The 17,660-nt window shown below is 40.7% G+C and overlaps 1 long non-coding RNA gene across 1 annotated transcript; it reads right to left on the bottom strand.

Annotated features, from left to right (window-relative positions):
• Nucleotides 1-5,556: 5,556 nt before the first annotated feature.
• LOC119522924 lies at nucleotides 5,557-16,811 on the bottom strand. Its single transcript, XR_005214563.1, has 3 exons — nucleotides 16,687-16,811; nucleotides 6,501-6,576; nucleotides 5,557-5,756 (listed from the first exon to the last, which is right to left on the bottom strand). It is a non-coding gene; the product is annotated as an uncharacterized LOC119522924 (long non-coding RNA).
• Between the last annotated feature and the right edge of the window lie 849 nt (nucleotides 16,812-17,660).

The following is a 17,660-nucleotide window of genomic DNA, read 5'->3' as shown; positions in this document are numbered from 1 at the left end:
TCCTTGTGGAAGAACAGTCCAACAATACTGTTGTTTTATGTTAGCAATGGGGTCTTCCCATTCAAATGCAAAAAGTTCTTGAGATTCCAGATCAAGGGGTATGTAGTAAAAGGCATCTTTCAAATCTAAGACGGTGAACCAACAGACATGTCCAGATAATGTAGTGAGTAAACTATATGGATTTGGAACTACAGGATGGATGTCTTCTACAATTTGATTAATAGCCCCAAGATCTTGCACAAATCGGTATTTATTTAGGGTATCTGATTTTCATACCGGTAGTACAGGAGTGTTATATGGAGATTGATGGGGTCAATTTAATTGATATTTCAAAAATGTCTCTATTAATGGAGCAATTACTTGTCTGGATTCTAGTTTAAGTGGATATTGTTTAACATGACACACAGTACCTGACTTTGGAAGTTTCACTTGAACTGTCTTACTGTTTTTGCACATCTGGGTTTTCCATCAGCCCACACCTCCAGTTTTACAGCTTTCAAGATTTCTTCTGGGAAGGGGGTGATCTGTTCATCTCCCTTAGTGAATAGCAGTGCAGCTTGCAATGCACGGGCTTGTCCTAAAGGAACTTCTATCAACAACTGGGAGAAAAGGTTATCTGGGCATTTAGCTTGGTTAACAGGTCTCTTTCCAGCAAGGAAACTGGAAACTATGTTTTACATTTTTGGTCCCAATTAGGCAGTCTGTTGGCTGCAAAAACAGTTTATTTGCTCTTTTACTGGATACTTCCATTATAGTAACAGATTGGTTGGAAATAGCATTAGGTTTTTTATTTAATACTGAGTACATGGCTCCTGTCTCAACAAGAAAGTCAGTTAACTGCTTTCCCGCCTGTATTGCTCCTGGTGGGAGACAGAGAGAGGTGGTGTTTCTTCTAACAGGGCCCCTGAGCCCCTTCATTCCGAGTCACTGTGGGTTGCATCATCCTGTGGGGGCATCTGGTTTCCCTCGGGGTTTTCCCCGGGGGCGGCCAGGGCAGTGCCTCTTCCAGTGCCCATCCTCCTTGCAGTATGCACATTGGCTGGTTCCTGATTCCTTAGGAATTCCTCCTGTCTCTGGTTGGGGGTGGGGGTGCCCGGGGCATTCCCTTCCTGCTGTTCTCTCGTCCTGGTGTCCTGGGTTCACTAGAGCCCCGAGAAGTGCCGTTTGCCTCTAAGGTCCCAATCCTCCAGCCTTTGGAAGCCTGGTCTTCTTTAACTTGGGCCCTGCTGTTATAAACTTTAAAGCCATTTCAGCCAACCTAGAGATAGGCAATCCTTGTCCTCCATCAATTTTCTGTAGCTTTCTCTGTATCAGGAAAACTCTGAGTAATAGAAGTCATATGTAAATTTCTGGCATTCTCTGGACTTTCTGATCTATATCCATGTACTGCCGGGAGGTAGTCTAAATTCCTTCAAGGAAAGCTGAGGGCTTTTCCTCTGGCCCCTGTCTTACTTCATTGATCTTTTGTAAGTTTATAGCTTTGGGGACCCCTTTTTGCAGACCTACAACACTACACTTTTTATAATGCTCCAGTTTAACCCAGTCACCTGCGTCACTGGGCTCCACTCAGGAGCCCTTACTGATGCTGCTAAACTGGCTCCAGCAGACACCCGGTTGCCAGGATTTTCTCCTTGTTTCTTATCTGCTTCCTGCTTTGCCTTTTCTCTGACCATTCCTCCTTCTTCTCCTGTTATCAGAGTATTGAACAAGGCCTGAAGATCAGCCCAATTCAGGTTATATGTTGCAAATACCGAAGCAATTAAGCTTTCCATCTTCTTTGGGTCCTCCCTATAGAATGGGGTGTTATTTTTCCAGTTACATAAGTCCAAGATGGGGATGGGGTGTGCACATGTACAGCTCCTCCCACACCTCCCTGTTCGTCTACCCCATAGGCACCTGCTGGAGGGGGCGGGGTTTTGCCGGTGGCTCTGCTGCTGGCCTTAGAGAGCAGCCCTGGCCCAAGTGGGTATCCTGGTGGGGATGGGGGTGGGGGGGAGACCATTTCTATCTCTGGTTCTTTTACCTCTGGATACTGAGGAGGAGGAGGAAGAGGTGGGGGAGCTTCCTCCTTTCCTGATCCTTTGGTCCCTTGGTTACAGGGTGCAGGTAGAGCGGGTGAAGACATTATCAAAGGTTCTCTTAGATCCTCCGGATTTGAATCAGGGAGGACATTTTTCTTTTCTTTGCTAATATTTATGGGTAGAATTTTACATTTCCTCATTAACACTGATTGCCGGGAGAGACAAAGGATTGAACATACATCATCTCATCCCATTTCTGCTCTCCTTTGCAGAACAACTCTAACTGTAATACAGTGTTCTGTTCTATAGAGCCATTCTCAGGCTGCTTCTCTCCTGATTCTAAATCATATTGAGGCCAGACTGTGTTACAGAAGTAAACTATTTTTTGTCTTTTCATAGGCTCATAACTAAAATCTTTCCAGTTTTTAAAAATACAGACCAAAGGGCTATATTCAGGAATGCTATTAGAATTAGAATTTTTGTAATCCATAACCAATTAAAACACTTGAACAATAACAAATGCAGTAACACACCATCTAACAAATTTAAACAGATGCTTAACACTTACTATACCTTCAAGTAACACACCAATTAATAACTAGACCACACACACCAATTAACAATTAAACAGGCATTGAACACTTACTGTACCTAAGTAACACACCAATGAACAAACAGGCCTCATACACTTACTTAATTTCATTAAATACCAATTAATTGTTGAATTACTTATTTTCCAGGAGTATACTCAACAGAACAGCTCAGGCAGGGCCTTGAATCCCATACAAACAAATTTGGGTCAGGGCCTCGAACCCCATAGAGACAAACTCAGGTCAGGGCCTTGAACCCCATACAGAATGGTACCCATAAAATAGAAAGGTGTAGAGGTCAGAGCAAAGGGGGATCGTCCTGGAAGCAGGACCCAGGGCCTCAAACCCAGGTCCACGGGACTCGAACTGCTGTACTAACTTCCCAGTCCACTTTTACCTTGATGACCCACTCACCCAGTCAGATGTCCAGACTTGGAACTGGAAAAACTGTTTCTCTCTTTGAAGCTTTTTAAGGTGCCGTGGGTCTGGAGTGCTGGCAGAGCAGAGAAAAACCCAGTTGCCGAGCCTATAGCCTCTAGAGTCTAGCGGCCACAAAAGGCTCAATTATCGTGTTTGCCTGTCCCGACAGGGCTCTAGAACCTCAGGCAGTCAGCTTCCTTGCTTTTTAGGAAACTCCATCCCTTCTGGGATTGCCAAAGTGATACCAAACAAATGTGGGGTTCTCTCCCTGATGTGCACAAGAGCCAGTCTATGACACCAGGGTTTCAAAGAGAGAAAGGCTTTATTGCTACGCGTGAAGCAGGAAATCAGATGGCCTGTTGGCCCCAAAATCTGTCTCCTGAGTCTAAGGAGTTCAGGGTTTTTATGGATTCAAACAAGGGGGATGGAGTTGTTACCATTACAATAGTAAGTATACACAAGGCTGAGACTAGGCTAGAATGACCATTATAATAATAAATATAAACGAGGGTGAAACTAGTTGAGTTTCATTAAGTTCAGGTATTAACTTCTGCCTATTCTACAATATAGAAAGAAAAACATCTATATAATGATTCAGTAGTCATAATCATTTGTTAATTCTTAACATCTCAGTTACAGTATTGACTGCAAATACAAGCAGAGGCCCACTCTCCTCAAAACAAGGATGACGGATACTCTTGTTGATTTACTGCTAATTCCAAAAAAATCCATACCATTAGGCTCTTGCTTCAAGTTGTGTTTGGGGATGTGCTTGTTTCTTCTTTCCTCCCACTCTTCACTTTCTGTGCAGCAATATCCCCATCCACTTTGTTGTAATCCCCACAAAGATCACCAGAACCACCCTTGATCACATAAGGCTGGATTGATTAAACTTGCTGAGCAAGGGAGAGAGCCCCACCTACACAAAGTCTCAACAGAAATATGAAAAGTTGAAATATGAAATACATAGACTAGGCACATTATAGAGACAGATGGATTCAAGGGTATGGGGGCTGGGGAGAGGGGGAATTAGGTATTCTTACTTAATGGGCACAGAGTTTCTGGTTGGGATGGTGAAAAAGTTTTGGAAATGGATGGTAATGATGGTTGCACAACACTATGAATGCAATTAATGCCATTGAATTGCACACTTAAAAAAAGGCAAATTTTGTGTTATATATGTGTTACTACAATAAAATTTTTAAAGCCCTGCTCTAAGGATTTAATAATTTATAGTTTTGCTCTGGGTGTATCTACATAATCCTGAAAATCTGGTAGAAAGGTTAAAAATATCCTTCTTCAGAGTAGAAAAATGGGGACAAAAACTAAATGAAAAATAGGGTGGGATGGGGGGTGGGTTGGGGTGTTCTTTTTTACTTTTGTTTTTTATTCTTATTGTGATTCTTTCTGATGTAAGGAAAATGTTCAGAAATAGATTGTGGTGATGAAAGCATAACTATGTGATCATACTGTAAACAGCTGATTGTACACCATGGATGACTGTATATTTCAATAAAACTGAATTTAATTACAAAAAAATCCCTCTCCAAACAACTATAGTCAAGAGATCATAAATAATATTTATGGAAGTTTGAGAAAAATGTATTTTTTTCTCCTCTATTGGTTCACTATAGTATCTAAAATTTCACCATCAAAGATATATTTCTGAATATTCTAATAGGACTTATTTTTTTCCTCACCAAATATGTACTGCATCCCCTCTACAGTCAGCAGTACACTAAAGGAAGGTGATTGATACAATCCCAGCCCCCATGGAGCTTTAAGTCAAGTGAGTGAGAAACACAAGAAACCAGGGGTTTCTTATTAATAGGTCCCTGATATGCCATTATAATTCAGTAAACCAAATAAGAAATGTACTTATAAGATGTTCAGTCAGTTTGGCATTACCTGCTAAAGCTAAACATCTGCCATCCTATGATCCAACAATCCCACTGCTAGGTATAGACTCAAAAGAAAAGGTGCATATGTCTACCAAAAGACTTATATAAGAATGTTGAATGCAGCTTTATTCACAGGAGCCCCAAACTGGAAACAACCCAAATATCCATCAAGAAGACAATGGATAAACAAAATATGGTCTACTTATAAAAACAGAAAACTACACAGCCACAAAAAAGAACAAACTCCTACTCCAAACAACCACATGAATTAATCTCACAGACATAATGAGGAGTGAAAAAAGTCAGATGCTAAAGAGTATACACTGTACAATTCGATTTAAATAAAGTTCAAGAATGTACAAAACTAATTCTTGGCGATGGAACTCAGAATCATGGTTACCTCTGGATAGGGACATGATATTGACTGGGAAGGGGGCATGAGAAAATCTTCTGCATTGCTGTAAATGCTCTAGATCTTGATCTTGAGCTTGAGCTGTATACATGAGATTAGTATACTTTATGTGCATTACTGTTGTATTGCTTATATATTGCTGTATAATGAATCCCCCCAAAATTTAGTGACTTAAACCATCTATCACTCACAATTTTCTGTGTTGATTGGGTGGTTCATCCTCTGGGGGTTTCAGTTGGATGGTGGCTGGGACTGGAGTCATCTGGAAGCTCAACCGGGATATGGAGATGGCTGGGCCTCTCTCTTGCTGCACACAGTCTCAGGACCTCTCCTCACCACATGGGCTCTTCACGTGGTCTCTCCAGTAGGGTGACTAGATGGGACAGCCATGGGAGTGCACCACTCACACCTCCTTTCAAGAGAGAACCTGCTTGAGGAGTATAGTTAGCTGATAGCAGGTATACCTTTGGGATCCCCCATAGCCTTCACACTGAGACCGTGATCTCCCTGTGCTTTGCCCAGCCAGTGATTGAGCACAGTGGGGATCCTGGAGCTGGGCCATTCCTGCCCATTGCAGGACTTCTTCAATGGGCAATCTTTTCTCTGAGGCTCCCCATCAGGTTGGCCAAGAATTTCTCAGCACTACACTGCAGTCTGAGGCTCACCTACCCAATCCTCCTTCCTTCCCTCTCTCCTTTCTCAAGTGTCGGATCAACATCATGATCTTGAGCCTTTTCCAGGCTAACCCTGCTCTATCTCCCTTTATCCTTCACTAGCATGTCTCTGAATAAATCTCTTGCATATCTAATTAGGTCTTGGTTTATGCTTCTTGGAGGATCCAAACTGACATTCTGGACTTCTTACATGGCAGCTCAGGGATCCCAAGACAGGTGTTCCAAGAGAAAGGAAGCAGAACCTACTAGTGCTTTCCCAAAAGCTAGGCTGCCACATGCTACTGTTGAACTGAAGTCACAGGCCAGACAGATGCAGTGTGGGTGGGGACTGCCAGGGGCATGAATATCGGGGGCATGATTCATTGAGGCCATCTTCGGAGACTAGCTACTATAATAGTTATACTCAATAAAAAGTTAACATTTAAAAGTCCTGTCATTTGCAGAGGCCTTAGGCTAAAATAAGCTGGAGACAGGGAGTGTACCGGGCAGGTAGAGCATCACAGAGAGGGTCTCTGGTCCTTGTAAAGATTCCATCTGCATTCCAGCCATGTGGCAGTGCTGAAAGAGAGAAAATTGGAAGTGTCAGTGCTCCTGTTTGGCTTCATACATGGGCTTAACTGTGACCTATACGTACTCCATCAACAGGAGCCGTTCATCTGTCAACTGGGCCTTGTATACCTTCTGGTGATTGAGATGGGATATACAAAGGATGGGTTGACACCAGCACTGGTTGATTTGGACTGATTTCCCTGTGTACTCTTGTCATGACATTCTTCAGTTTAATCATTATTTGAGATTAATATAAAACACTAATCTGACCTAATACACATATAGCCTGAGGCAGACTTTTTTTTTTTTGAGGGGAGTGCTCTTTTTTTAAAAATTGAGGTATAACTGACATAAAAATCAATGCATAGATTTTTAAATGCAATTTTATTGAGATATATTCACACACCATACAGTCATCCAAAGTGTACAATCAATTGTTCACAGTCTCATCACAATAGTTGTACATTCATCACCACAATCAATTTTTGAACATGAAATTATTCCAAAAAAAAAAAAAGTATAAAAATGAAAATAAAAGTGAAAAAGAACACCTAAAACATCCCATAACCCTCCCCCCCCCCCATTATTCATTTACTTTTTGTCCCTATTCTTCTACTCATCTGTCCATACACTGGGTAAAGGGAGTATGAGCGACAAGGTTTTCACAATCACACAGTCACACCATATAAGCTATATAGTTCTACGATTGTCATCAGGAATCAAGGATACTGGATAAATGTATAGATCTTAACTGCATGGTTTAATGGGTTTTGACGATTACACACCTGTGTAACAAGACATAAAATATTTTCTTCATCCCAGAAAGTTCCTTCCTGCCCCTTTCCTGTCAATCTCTACCACTCCCCCATCCACCCCCATCCCCTCCAATTAGTTTCTGATTTCTATCACCATAGGCCAGTTTTGCTTGTTCTAGAATTTCATTTTTGCAGATTCTAACAGAATGGCTTCTTTCATTCAATATAATGTTTTGTTTTGTTTTGTTTGAAATTCATCCACACTGTTGCACCTCTCCCTTTTAATTATTTACTTCCTTTTTATTAATCAGTAGTATTCTATTGTGTAATTATACCATAATTTGATCATCCATTCTTCTGCTGATAGACATTTGAGATGTTTCCAGTCTTGGGCTCTTATTAATAAAGCTGTTCTGAACATTCATGTATACTTTTTTGTGGACTCCTGAGAAAATACCTAGGACTGGGATTCCTGGGTCAGAGAAGTAGGTTTAACTTTATAAGGAACTGGCAGAGAGTTCTCCATAGTTGTTGTACCATTTTACCCTCCTACCTGCAGTTCAAAAAAATCCCAGTTGCTCCATATCCTTGTCCATAGTTGGTGTGGTCGGCCTTTATTTTAGCCACTGTAGTGGTATCTCAATTGGTTTTAATTCCATTTACATGATGACTAATGATGTTAAGCATCTTTTCATGTGCTCACTGAACTTTCTTATATCTTCTTTTATGAAGTGTTCTGGTTTTAATGTCTTCCATCTGCCTTTTTTACAGCCAGCTTTATTCCCCCTAAAGAGGCAGTTATCCAAGTTTGCAGCCTGAAAGAGTACTATGATGAAACAGATCAATTCCAGCAGTACATTTAGCCAATACAACTTTTTATAGTGGACCAGTTTCACTGTTAAAAAGTAAATACTCTTGCTCATATAAATTGGTATGACCTCTCCCAAAGTAAAATGCTGACTCCAGTATTTTATTTCCATTGTTGGGGGTTGTGCACATACTCTAAATAAACAGTTTCATCATAAGCAAGGCAACTGGAGGCTACAGTCTATTATAAATAAATAATGTTTTAAAAAACTGATCTATTTGCTTTTAAATGAACTCTGGCCTGGGAGAACATTGAAAATCATAAGTATTTCTCTACCTACAAAATGAGGCTGAGGCAACAACCACATATATATTAATCAATGGGTCTTAAAAGGGTTTAGAATGGTTGGCATGAAATAAACAGTAGGGTCTTATTGAAGGATGAACAGGAAAACTTCATTTTCACCCACTACAAAGTGTTTCAATAAAGATCAAAATCTTACGGAAAGGAAGACTTGGATTTCCGAGGTAGATTTACATCAATTCATGTAACTTGAATGTTGGATATCATTGGTGACACCTGATTCTTCCTTGCAAATAAGAATTAGTCAGTTTGAATCTCAAGTGTTCCATCTTTGCCTGTGAAGATGCATTAATTGCAGTTTTATGCGCCATAAGGAACTTCTTATTCCTGGATGCAATAATAAATGAGAAGCTAGGGTATGGAATGATGATGTGATGTGGTGGTTTGGAGCTGTAGGTATCACAGAAAAACATGTTCTTAACCTTAATCTATTCCTGTGGGGGTGAACCCATTGTAAGTAGGACCTTTTGATGAAGCTACTTCAGTTAAGGTGTGGCCCACCTCAATCACGACAGGTCTTAATCCTATTACTGGAGTCCTTTATAAGCAGAATGAAATTCAGACAGAGAGGGAAAGCTATGGGAAGCAAGAGCTGAAGGTCAACAGAACCCGGAAGACAAGGGAGAGGCCAGGAGAGGCTGCCATGTGCCCATACAGTGGCTTGTCCTCAAGTATCCCTGCAGCCTCCCTGTCAGAGCAGGAGGGCCCCTTGTTCAAAACTAATTAACAATTTCAAGATGGTGACAGCAGAGCATGAAGCCAAGCATGGGCCCTGTGTGACAGCACAGGTTGCTCACCCATGAAGCCAGCCCTGCTTCCCAGTGCCCAAGAATTCACTATTCCTTCTGAGTTTGGTTAAATCCATAAAATCCTCCCTTCTACTAACTGTCCTTCTGGAAAGATGAGTGTAACACAGAGGCCCTCACTTTCCTCTGGGGCCTAGAGACTGGAACTCAGAATACAGGGCCTGGCTGAACATGCAGTGAGAGGCAAGGAGAAGGCTTTCTAGTCACCTTTCTGATGAGTTCACAGCATAAGAAACTGATAATATAAAAATTAGTATGCAAATTAATTTGTCAATAACTTACTCTGTTACAAAAGGGTGGTTTAAAAAAAAGCCATCTGCACATCATTTGAGGATCCCAGAAAACATTAGGATGGGTCTAGGAGGTCAAAAAACATAAAACACACAAACACAAAAACAAAACACATGCATAAAACAAACCACCTATCAAAATATCATATAACTTTCTCATCTTAGTCCAATTTAAATACTACTTTTTTAAGTTCTCAAATGTTCTATGGAATAGGGAAGCTACTGACTCAATTCTTCTGGTTTATGTTTAAAAAACTGTCACCAAAGAAAATGTTAGCCTTGCAAAGTCAACCGCAAGCTGAAATGCAAAAAGAAATGAGAACTAAGCAATTTAGGATGTGAAAAATCTTTAGGCTGTTAAAATTTTTTTTGAGATGATTGATTTTCTGAACTTAAGTGTTGTTATAACTCTTAATGGGTGCCCATTCTAAAGGAGATTGATAAAGTTGTTATTTTCCCACCTGAGTAATAATTTCTACATTTCATATGTCATGTCAAGCTTAGTTTTGTTTCTGTTTGGGCTGCAGAGCTATATATTTCTGCTTTCAGTATATGTAGTAGCAGGTTTCTCCCCACAGTTTGTTAGGAAGTTTTCAGAATTTCAAGTTTGTTGTTTTGCAAAGTAAATAAAATAAAACATATGCTATTTGAAAACATATAGCTACTCCACTGATATACATAATCTTACAATTATTATGACATTAAAATAAAAGTCAGTTTTTAGCCCGAGAGAAATGCAAATATATATATATATATATCAAAAATGCTTCATTTAACTAGTGATTAAATTATCTCATGGAGGGGGGGAGTGCAAATAGTAAATATATACTGAAAAATGCCTGATTTCACTAGTGATTTTTTTTTTTTTTTTTTTTGCAAAGAGAAGTTTCTTTTATAATAAACTCATTTTAGTCAAAACCAAAATGGTCTCCACCACCACAGTTTGGCATTTACAAAATTGAGAAGAGTTATCACTGTCAGTGGCTAGAGGCTTTGAACCTGCGTATTGCCCAATCACACCTTTTTTTTTTTTTGTTACTTTTTTTTTTTTAATCTTCATTTTATTGAGATATATTCACATACCACGCAGTCACACAAAACAAATCATACATTCGATTGTTCACAGTACCATTACATAGTTGTACATTCATCACCTAAGTCAATCCCTGACACCTTCATTAGCACACACACAAAAATAATAAGAATAATAATTAAAGTGAAAAAGAGCAATTGAAGTAAAAAAGAACACTGGGTGCCTTTGTCTGTTTGTTTGCTTGTTTCCTTCCCCTATTTTTCTACTCATCCATCCATAAACTAGACAAAGTGGAGTGTGGTCCTTATGGCTTTCCCAATCCCATTGTCACCCCTCATAAGCTACATTTTTATACAATTGTCTTCGAGATTCATGGGTTCTGGGTTGTAGTTTGATAGTTTCAGGTATCCACCACCAGCTACCCCAATTCTTTTAAAATGTACGTTACAACAATTTATCTAAACATTCATCTTCCAATTGCCAGGTACCAGACTCTAGAGACAAATACAAGAAAGATATCGTCCCTGCCTTTGAGGATCTCAGAGTCTAGAAGAGGAAGACAGGCATGTTAACAAATGACTACTGAAGTTCTGTAGATACGAAATTAGAAATCTGTATGTGGTCTCAGAGGTTCCAAAGAAAGGAGTGTTTATTCTATCCAGAGGGGTGAGTGGGCTTTCCTGAGGAGGTAAAACTTGTCCTGTCTGCAAAGAAAATTGAAGATGGACTAGTGTGTGGGACTCAGTGTGGGTAACTGTATTCCACCTGAAGCAGCAGGAGCAGTGATGTAGGGTGTGAAATAGCAAGGTATGTTCGGATAACTGTAAAAAAGCTTAGTATGCCTGGTAACTATGGTTTTCAGGTGTGAGGAAAGAGTACAGTGAGAGAACAAGGGACAAGTAGTTGAGTGTCAGAGCTAAGGTCTTTGAACTTTATGCTGTAGGGACTCATAACCCATGGGCTGGTCAATTATATTTATTTATATTTTACTTCCCAGCTTTGATCATCCTGATTCAGTGATTGTTATGGCCAATTATTACTGTGGTAGATTGTTCACAAAATGGCTGCCGTAACTCCCTCCTCTGCCCTGCATCCATACCTTCCACTCTGATCATGGGCTTGTCCATCTGACTTGCTTTGGACAATGAAACAATAGCAAACCTGAGGCCAACAGAGGCTTGAAAAGTGCTTTCGCATTGGGGCTTGCCCTCTCCTGCTGTTCCTGGGAACGATGGGGCCATCACCATGTGAATAAAGTCCAGCTAGCCTGCTGGAGACACCTTATGCAGTCACCCTCATTGCCTCAGCCAGCCAGCACGAACCTCCAGATTTGTGAGTGATGCCATACTAGACCAAAACTTCCAATTATTACATGCTCATTAGGGAAAATTAGAATGATAGAAAGAACAAAAGATGCCACCCATAGTTGTACAACCTAAATATCACCATTGTAGGCTTTTTTACTATCTTTATTCCCAATCTTTTTTCTGTGCATATTTGTTTTCTACATGGCAATGACAGTTCTATATGGACAATTTTGTATCATGCTTTTAAAATTTTATTAAATAAATGTATTTTCTTGTATGTTACTCTTCAAAAATATCATGTTTAATGGCTGGATAATAGTCCATCCAGTGAATGAATCATAATTTCTTAGCTATTGTTGGGCAATTGGGTATATGCTGCAATGAACCTTCATAACCATAAAGCTCTTTCTAAATTTAGATTATTTCCTTCACCTATTCCCATTAAGTAGAGTAATTAGATCAAAGGGTATGAACATCTTTATAGAACCAACACATATTGACAACTTTCCCAAAGGATTTAGTACCAATGCACACACCCATCAACACTGAGCATTCATTTCACCAAAGCCTCAAAGGCCCCGTGGGGTTTTTCTTGCTGTTGTTCATTTTGTGTTGTTTTTAATCTTTGTTAATTTGGGTGAAAATGAATTCTGTTTTCCATTTTAATTATTTCTTAAATAATCAATAAGGTTGAAGAGGTGGAAAGTCACATTTTCTCAGACTACCAGAACACTGGGCTAGTTGATTTCTCAAAATTACTTCCCTAATTTAATCCACACAGTAGCTGCTTAAGTAGCTATCTGTTTGAATCTATGTTAGCAGAGCAATTTATAAATGTTGAGGAAATGTCAGCCATCCATGTCAAAGAATGGGTCTACCCTCATGCAGATTATTGGTGGCAGACCTAAACTCCCCTCAAGCCACCCCTTGGCATCTCCATTGTATTTCTTTCCTAAGGCTATCATAATAAAGTCCCACAAACTGGGTGGCTTAAAGCAACAGAAATTTATTGTTTCACAGTTCTGGAAACTAGAAGTCCAAAATCAAGGTGTCTGTAGGGTCATACACCCTCTACAATCTGTAGCAAAAAAATCTTTTCCATGCCTCTCTCTTGGCTTCTGGTGGTGGCCAGCAATCCTTGGGAGTTCCTTGGCTTGTGGTAACAACTCCAGTCTCTGCCTCCATCTGCACTGGCCATCTTCTCTCTACGTCTGTCTATGCCTCTTCTCCCCTTCATATAAGAACACCAATCACAGCGGAAAAGGGCCCACCCTACTCCAGTGTGACATCATTTTAACATAACTAATGTCACCTGCAGTGACTTTATTTCCAAATAAGGTCACAGTCACAGGTTAGGACTTCAACATAACTTTTTATTTGGGGGAGGGGGCTGCAAAATTCAACCCATTAACAGTCATGGAATCTACACAACAACATAGTTCCAATTTACAGATGAGTACCCTAAACCTTGAAGATTTTAAGAAGCTTGCTTAAATGTCCCATAAATATATAAACATCAGAGAATTTAAATAGAATATTGGGGAGAGTGAATGGAGTTCCTCAGTTCATAGCACAAAAATTAAATGAAGTAGCAAGAATAAGATGTCATTACAAGATCTTTCTTACATATTCCAAATATAACCACTTCTCACATTTCTACTGCTACCACCATAGTCCAAACCACAACCACACTCACCTGGATTATTTCAATAGTCTTTCAACTAGTTTCCCAGAGTCCACCCATGCTCCTCTACAGTCTATGTTCCACATGTCTCCTAAATATTTTAGCAACCTTCCTTTTCCTTTTATTCACTTGGCAGATAAGGAAACTGGCATAGGTGACTCTGGTCAGATTCTTCCCACATCCCTTTAGTCTTTCCTCGAGGGAAAAAAGAAGCAGAAAATCATGAGCCCAAGCTCACCCATTCCCCTGTCGGACTTGGGCCTTGCCCATGCCTGGAAGGGAAAAGCAGCTTAATCATTGTGTCAGCCAATGGTGAAAGTCTCCCTCACTCTCCCTGCCTGATTCCCAGCCTGCCAGATGGAAGAACCAACCTTCCTTTTATTTGTTCATTCATAAATATTGAGTACCCTGTCCCTAGTACATAGCACAGGATGGTGAACAAGACAGAAATAGTCCTAGTATTTTGGAACTTACATTCGAGAGAGGTACACTGACAACAAAAGTAAATAGACAAATAAAGAGAATGTTCACTGCAATAGGTAGGTTCATGTGTCAACTTGGCCAGGTGATGGTGCCCAATTGTCTGGTCAAGCAAGCACTGGAGTAACCAAAAAAGGGACAGATGGAAGGAAAAATGATGTCAAAGGCAGAACCATGAAAGCTAAGGTCTGGAGCTAAGAAACTTTGGGCCAAGAGAGCAGACCCACACATTCATGTGGAAAGGGTGAGTTTGTTCCAGAGTTTGCAGAAGGTGGGCCTTCTGCCCCATTGTTCAGGAAGAGTGTTACCACCCCAGGGCTCTCAGATGCCTTGGGAATTGAGGGGAACTTGGCCACCCTATTGTTTGGAAAGAGTGTTGCTGCCCCAGGCTTCAGAGAGGGTACAGCTCATTCCCCGGGGATTGGGAAGAGCCTGGCCACCACCCCACTGTTCTAAGGGGGTTGAGAGTACACCCCAGAGATGGCAGAAAGCCCGGGTGCCACCCCATGCCTGAAGAGGGTGGAGCCGAGAACATGGTGGGCTCCCCAAAGCTTGGAGAGAGCAGGGCCGCTGCATAATCCCTTAGAAAGGGTGGGACTGCCACTCTCTCAAACCCTGAGGATAAAACATCTTTCTGTAGATGACTCTGAGACCGAAATCTAATGGAGTTTGCCCTGCGGGTTTTGGGAGCTGTTTGGGTCCAGTGACCCCCGTTTTCCTTCTAATTTCTCCCTAAGGCAATGGGAACATTTATCCTATGACTGTCACACCTTTGTATATTGGAAGCAGATAACTTGTTCTAAGTTTCACAGGTCCACAACCAGAGGAGAATTTTGCCTTAGGACAAACCACACCTGTAACTGATTATGATAAGACTTTGTGATTTAAGGCTTTTGTGATATTGTGATGGAATGAATGTATTTTGCACATGGAAAGAACATGTCTTTTTGGGGTCCAGAGGGTAGGTTGTGCTGGTTTGAATCTGTTATGTACTCTGGAAAAAGACTATGCTCTTTTATTCCATTCCTGTGGGGGCAGACCTGTTGTGGGTGAGACCTTTTGATTAGGCTATTCCAATTGAGATGTGACTCAGCCCATTCAAGGTGGGTCTGAATCTTTCACTGGAGTCCTTTATGAGAGGATAAAAGGCAGAGACATTTTGGAGAGAAGCTAAGAAAGAAAACGTCCTGGGAGAAGCAAGAAGGACCCACAGAAACTGAGGGGGCCATTTTGAAACCAGGGCCCAGGAGAGAAGGACCAGCAGACAATGCCATGTGCCTGCCTACCCATGGGACAGAGGAACCCCAGATGCCAGCAGCCTTTCCTCACAGAGGGTATCTTCCTCTTGATGCCTTAACTGAGACATTTTCATGGCCTTAGAATTAAAACTTGTAACTTAAAAAATCCCCATTGTAAAAAGCTAACCCATTTCTGGTATACTGCATTTTGGAAGCTTTAGCAAACCGAAACATTCACACAGTGTGGCAAGCACCAAGAAGGAAGCAGAGTGTTGTATTAGGCTTGAAAGTAATAGAAAGGTGCACCTACTATTGGGTGGTTGGCAAGGGCATCCCTGGGAAAATGATATTTTAGCTAGGACTTGAAGGAAGAGAAGGAGGAGCAAAGATGGGGATGTGGAGAAGCAGAAAGGGAACAAAAAATTAGAAGGGTCTGAGGCAGAAAAAAAAATTGGTAAGTTCAGAGAACTGAAAGATCAGAATGTTCTTGGTACACAATGAGCAAGGGGAAGTTTGACGTGAAATATGCCTGAGGGTTAAACAGGAGTCCAATCATGTAAAGCTTTAGGGACTACAGTAAGGAGTATAGATTTTATTCCAGTCGAATGGTAACGTGTTGAAGGGTTAAAGAAGGGAATAGAAATAACCAAGTATCTCCTGATGTTATGTAGGATGTGTTGGAATAGTCAAGGGTGGTGGTGGGAAGATCAGGTAGGAGGCTGTAACTCTGATCAGATGAGAGACAATGGTTGTTGGGATTGAGGTGGTAGCCATGGAAATGGAAAGAATTGGAGGGATCCAATGATATGCTTTGGAGGTAAAAGAACTTGATGATGGATTCGATATAGAAAATAGAATCAAGGATGACCCCAAGGTTTCTGATTGAGCAATTAGTTGGTTAGTATCATCTTTTAAAGAGATAAAGACAATTGAGCAGGGCCTGAGGGAAAGGTTGTACATGGAGATGGACATGATAAGTTTAAGATGGGCTTTGTCTTCTTGACTCTGGATAAGGTGAGTGCAAGAGATGGTTGTTTATGAAAATAAATCTGACCTAAATGGACACAACAAAAAATTGAAAACTAACAACAGAGTTGGAAAAGGGGGGCGAATTTGTAAAAGACCTTCCACAAATAAAAGCACCTAGAACCATTGTGTTCCTTAGAGAACATATTTGAAATCTGCAAATAATAACACTATGAGATGGGCACAGAATTACTGTTCTCTTATTACAGATAAGTAAACAAAGGGTGTTGAAACTTTAAAAAGCTTGTCCAAAACTACACAGTTAATAAGGAGAGAAGTTAGAAATATATACATTGTAATAATTCATGATAAATTTAGGAAAAGATTACCTTATTTTTCTATGACTCTGTACCAAATACTGAGCTATTGTCTCCCAGCTCCAAACATGTCCTTCCATTCCCTGGCTGAGGATGCCAGGTCTGGGACTCTGCAAACCACAGCTCTGCTTTGCCAGCTGCTCCCTGTTAGGCTCTGCCAGGAGAGAGAGCTCGAGAGAGACAGACAGACAGACACACACACACTGTAAGGCTGGAGAAGAGAAAAGAGACTTGCTCCTCCCTATCTGCTTCCTACTCCTTGGCAGCAGCAGTTCCTTCCCATAGCAGCGTCTGAATCCAGTTTGCAAGTTTTCCAACACTTAGAGAAACAGTTTCATCGCCACCCCCTCGCTCACCCCAATCCCAGCGATAACCAGCATCAGAAGACCAGGGTGATTCTTTATAATAAATTCTTCCATTTAAATAACTGGTATGGTTTTTGTCTCCAGGACTGGCCCCTGACTGAGACAGGCCTAAAATTGAAAATTACCAGCTAATGACACTTATGAATACAGATGCTAAATCCTAAATGAAATTTTAGTAAATTCAGCAGCAAAATCGTTAGAGGCACAGCCTGTGCCGTGAAATGAATCGTCCTGACTGAGTAGGCCTAACTGGCTAAACCATTCATACGTTCATTCATTGAATGTATTCTTGTGGAGCGCGATCCATGTGCAAGACACAGTCAGGCCCAGGGGAGACAGTGGTGACCAGAACCCCACAGCCCTTTCTTTCATGGAGCTTATGATTGGAAGGGAAAGCATGATATTACTTAGTCATATTAAATACACGCTCTGTGAGAGCATTCTTTCTTGTTCTTAAAATCTTTATTTTGGTAACATATAAATAATATAAAATAAGCCATTTTAACCACTTTTATGTGTATAATTCAATGGCATTAAGTACATTCCCAGTGATGTGCAACCATTGCCACCATCTATTACCAAAACATTTTCATCACCCCAAACAGAAACTGTACTCATTAA

Source organism: Choloepus didactylus, chromosome X, assembly GCF_015220235.1.
Source record: "Choloepus didactylus isolate mChoDid1 chromosome X, mChoDid1.pri, whole genome shotgun sequence".
NCBI lineage: Eukaryota > Metazoa > Chordata > Mammalia > Pilosa > Megalonychidae > Choloepus > Choloepus didactylus.
The sequence above is the reverse complement of the archived record's forward strand: the minus strand, read 5'-3'. Positions and strand labels throughout refer to the sequence as shown.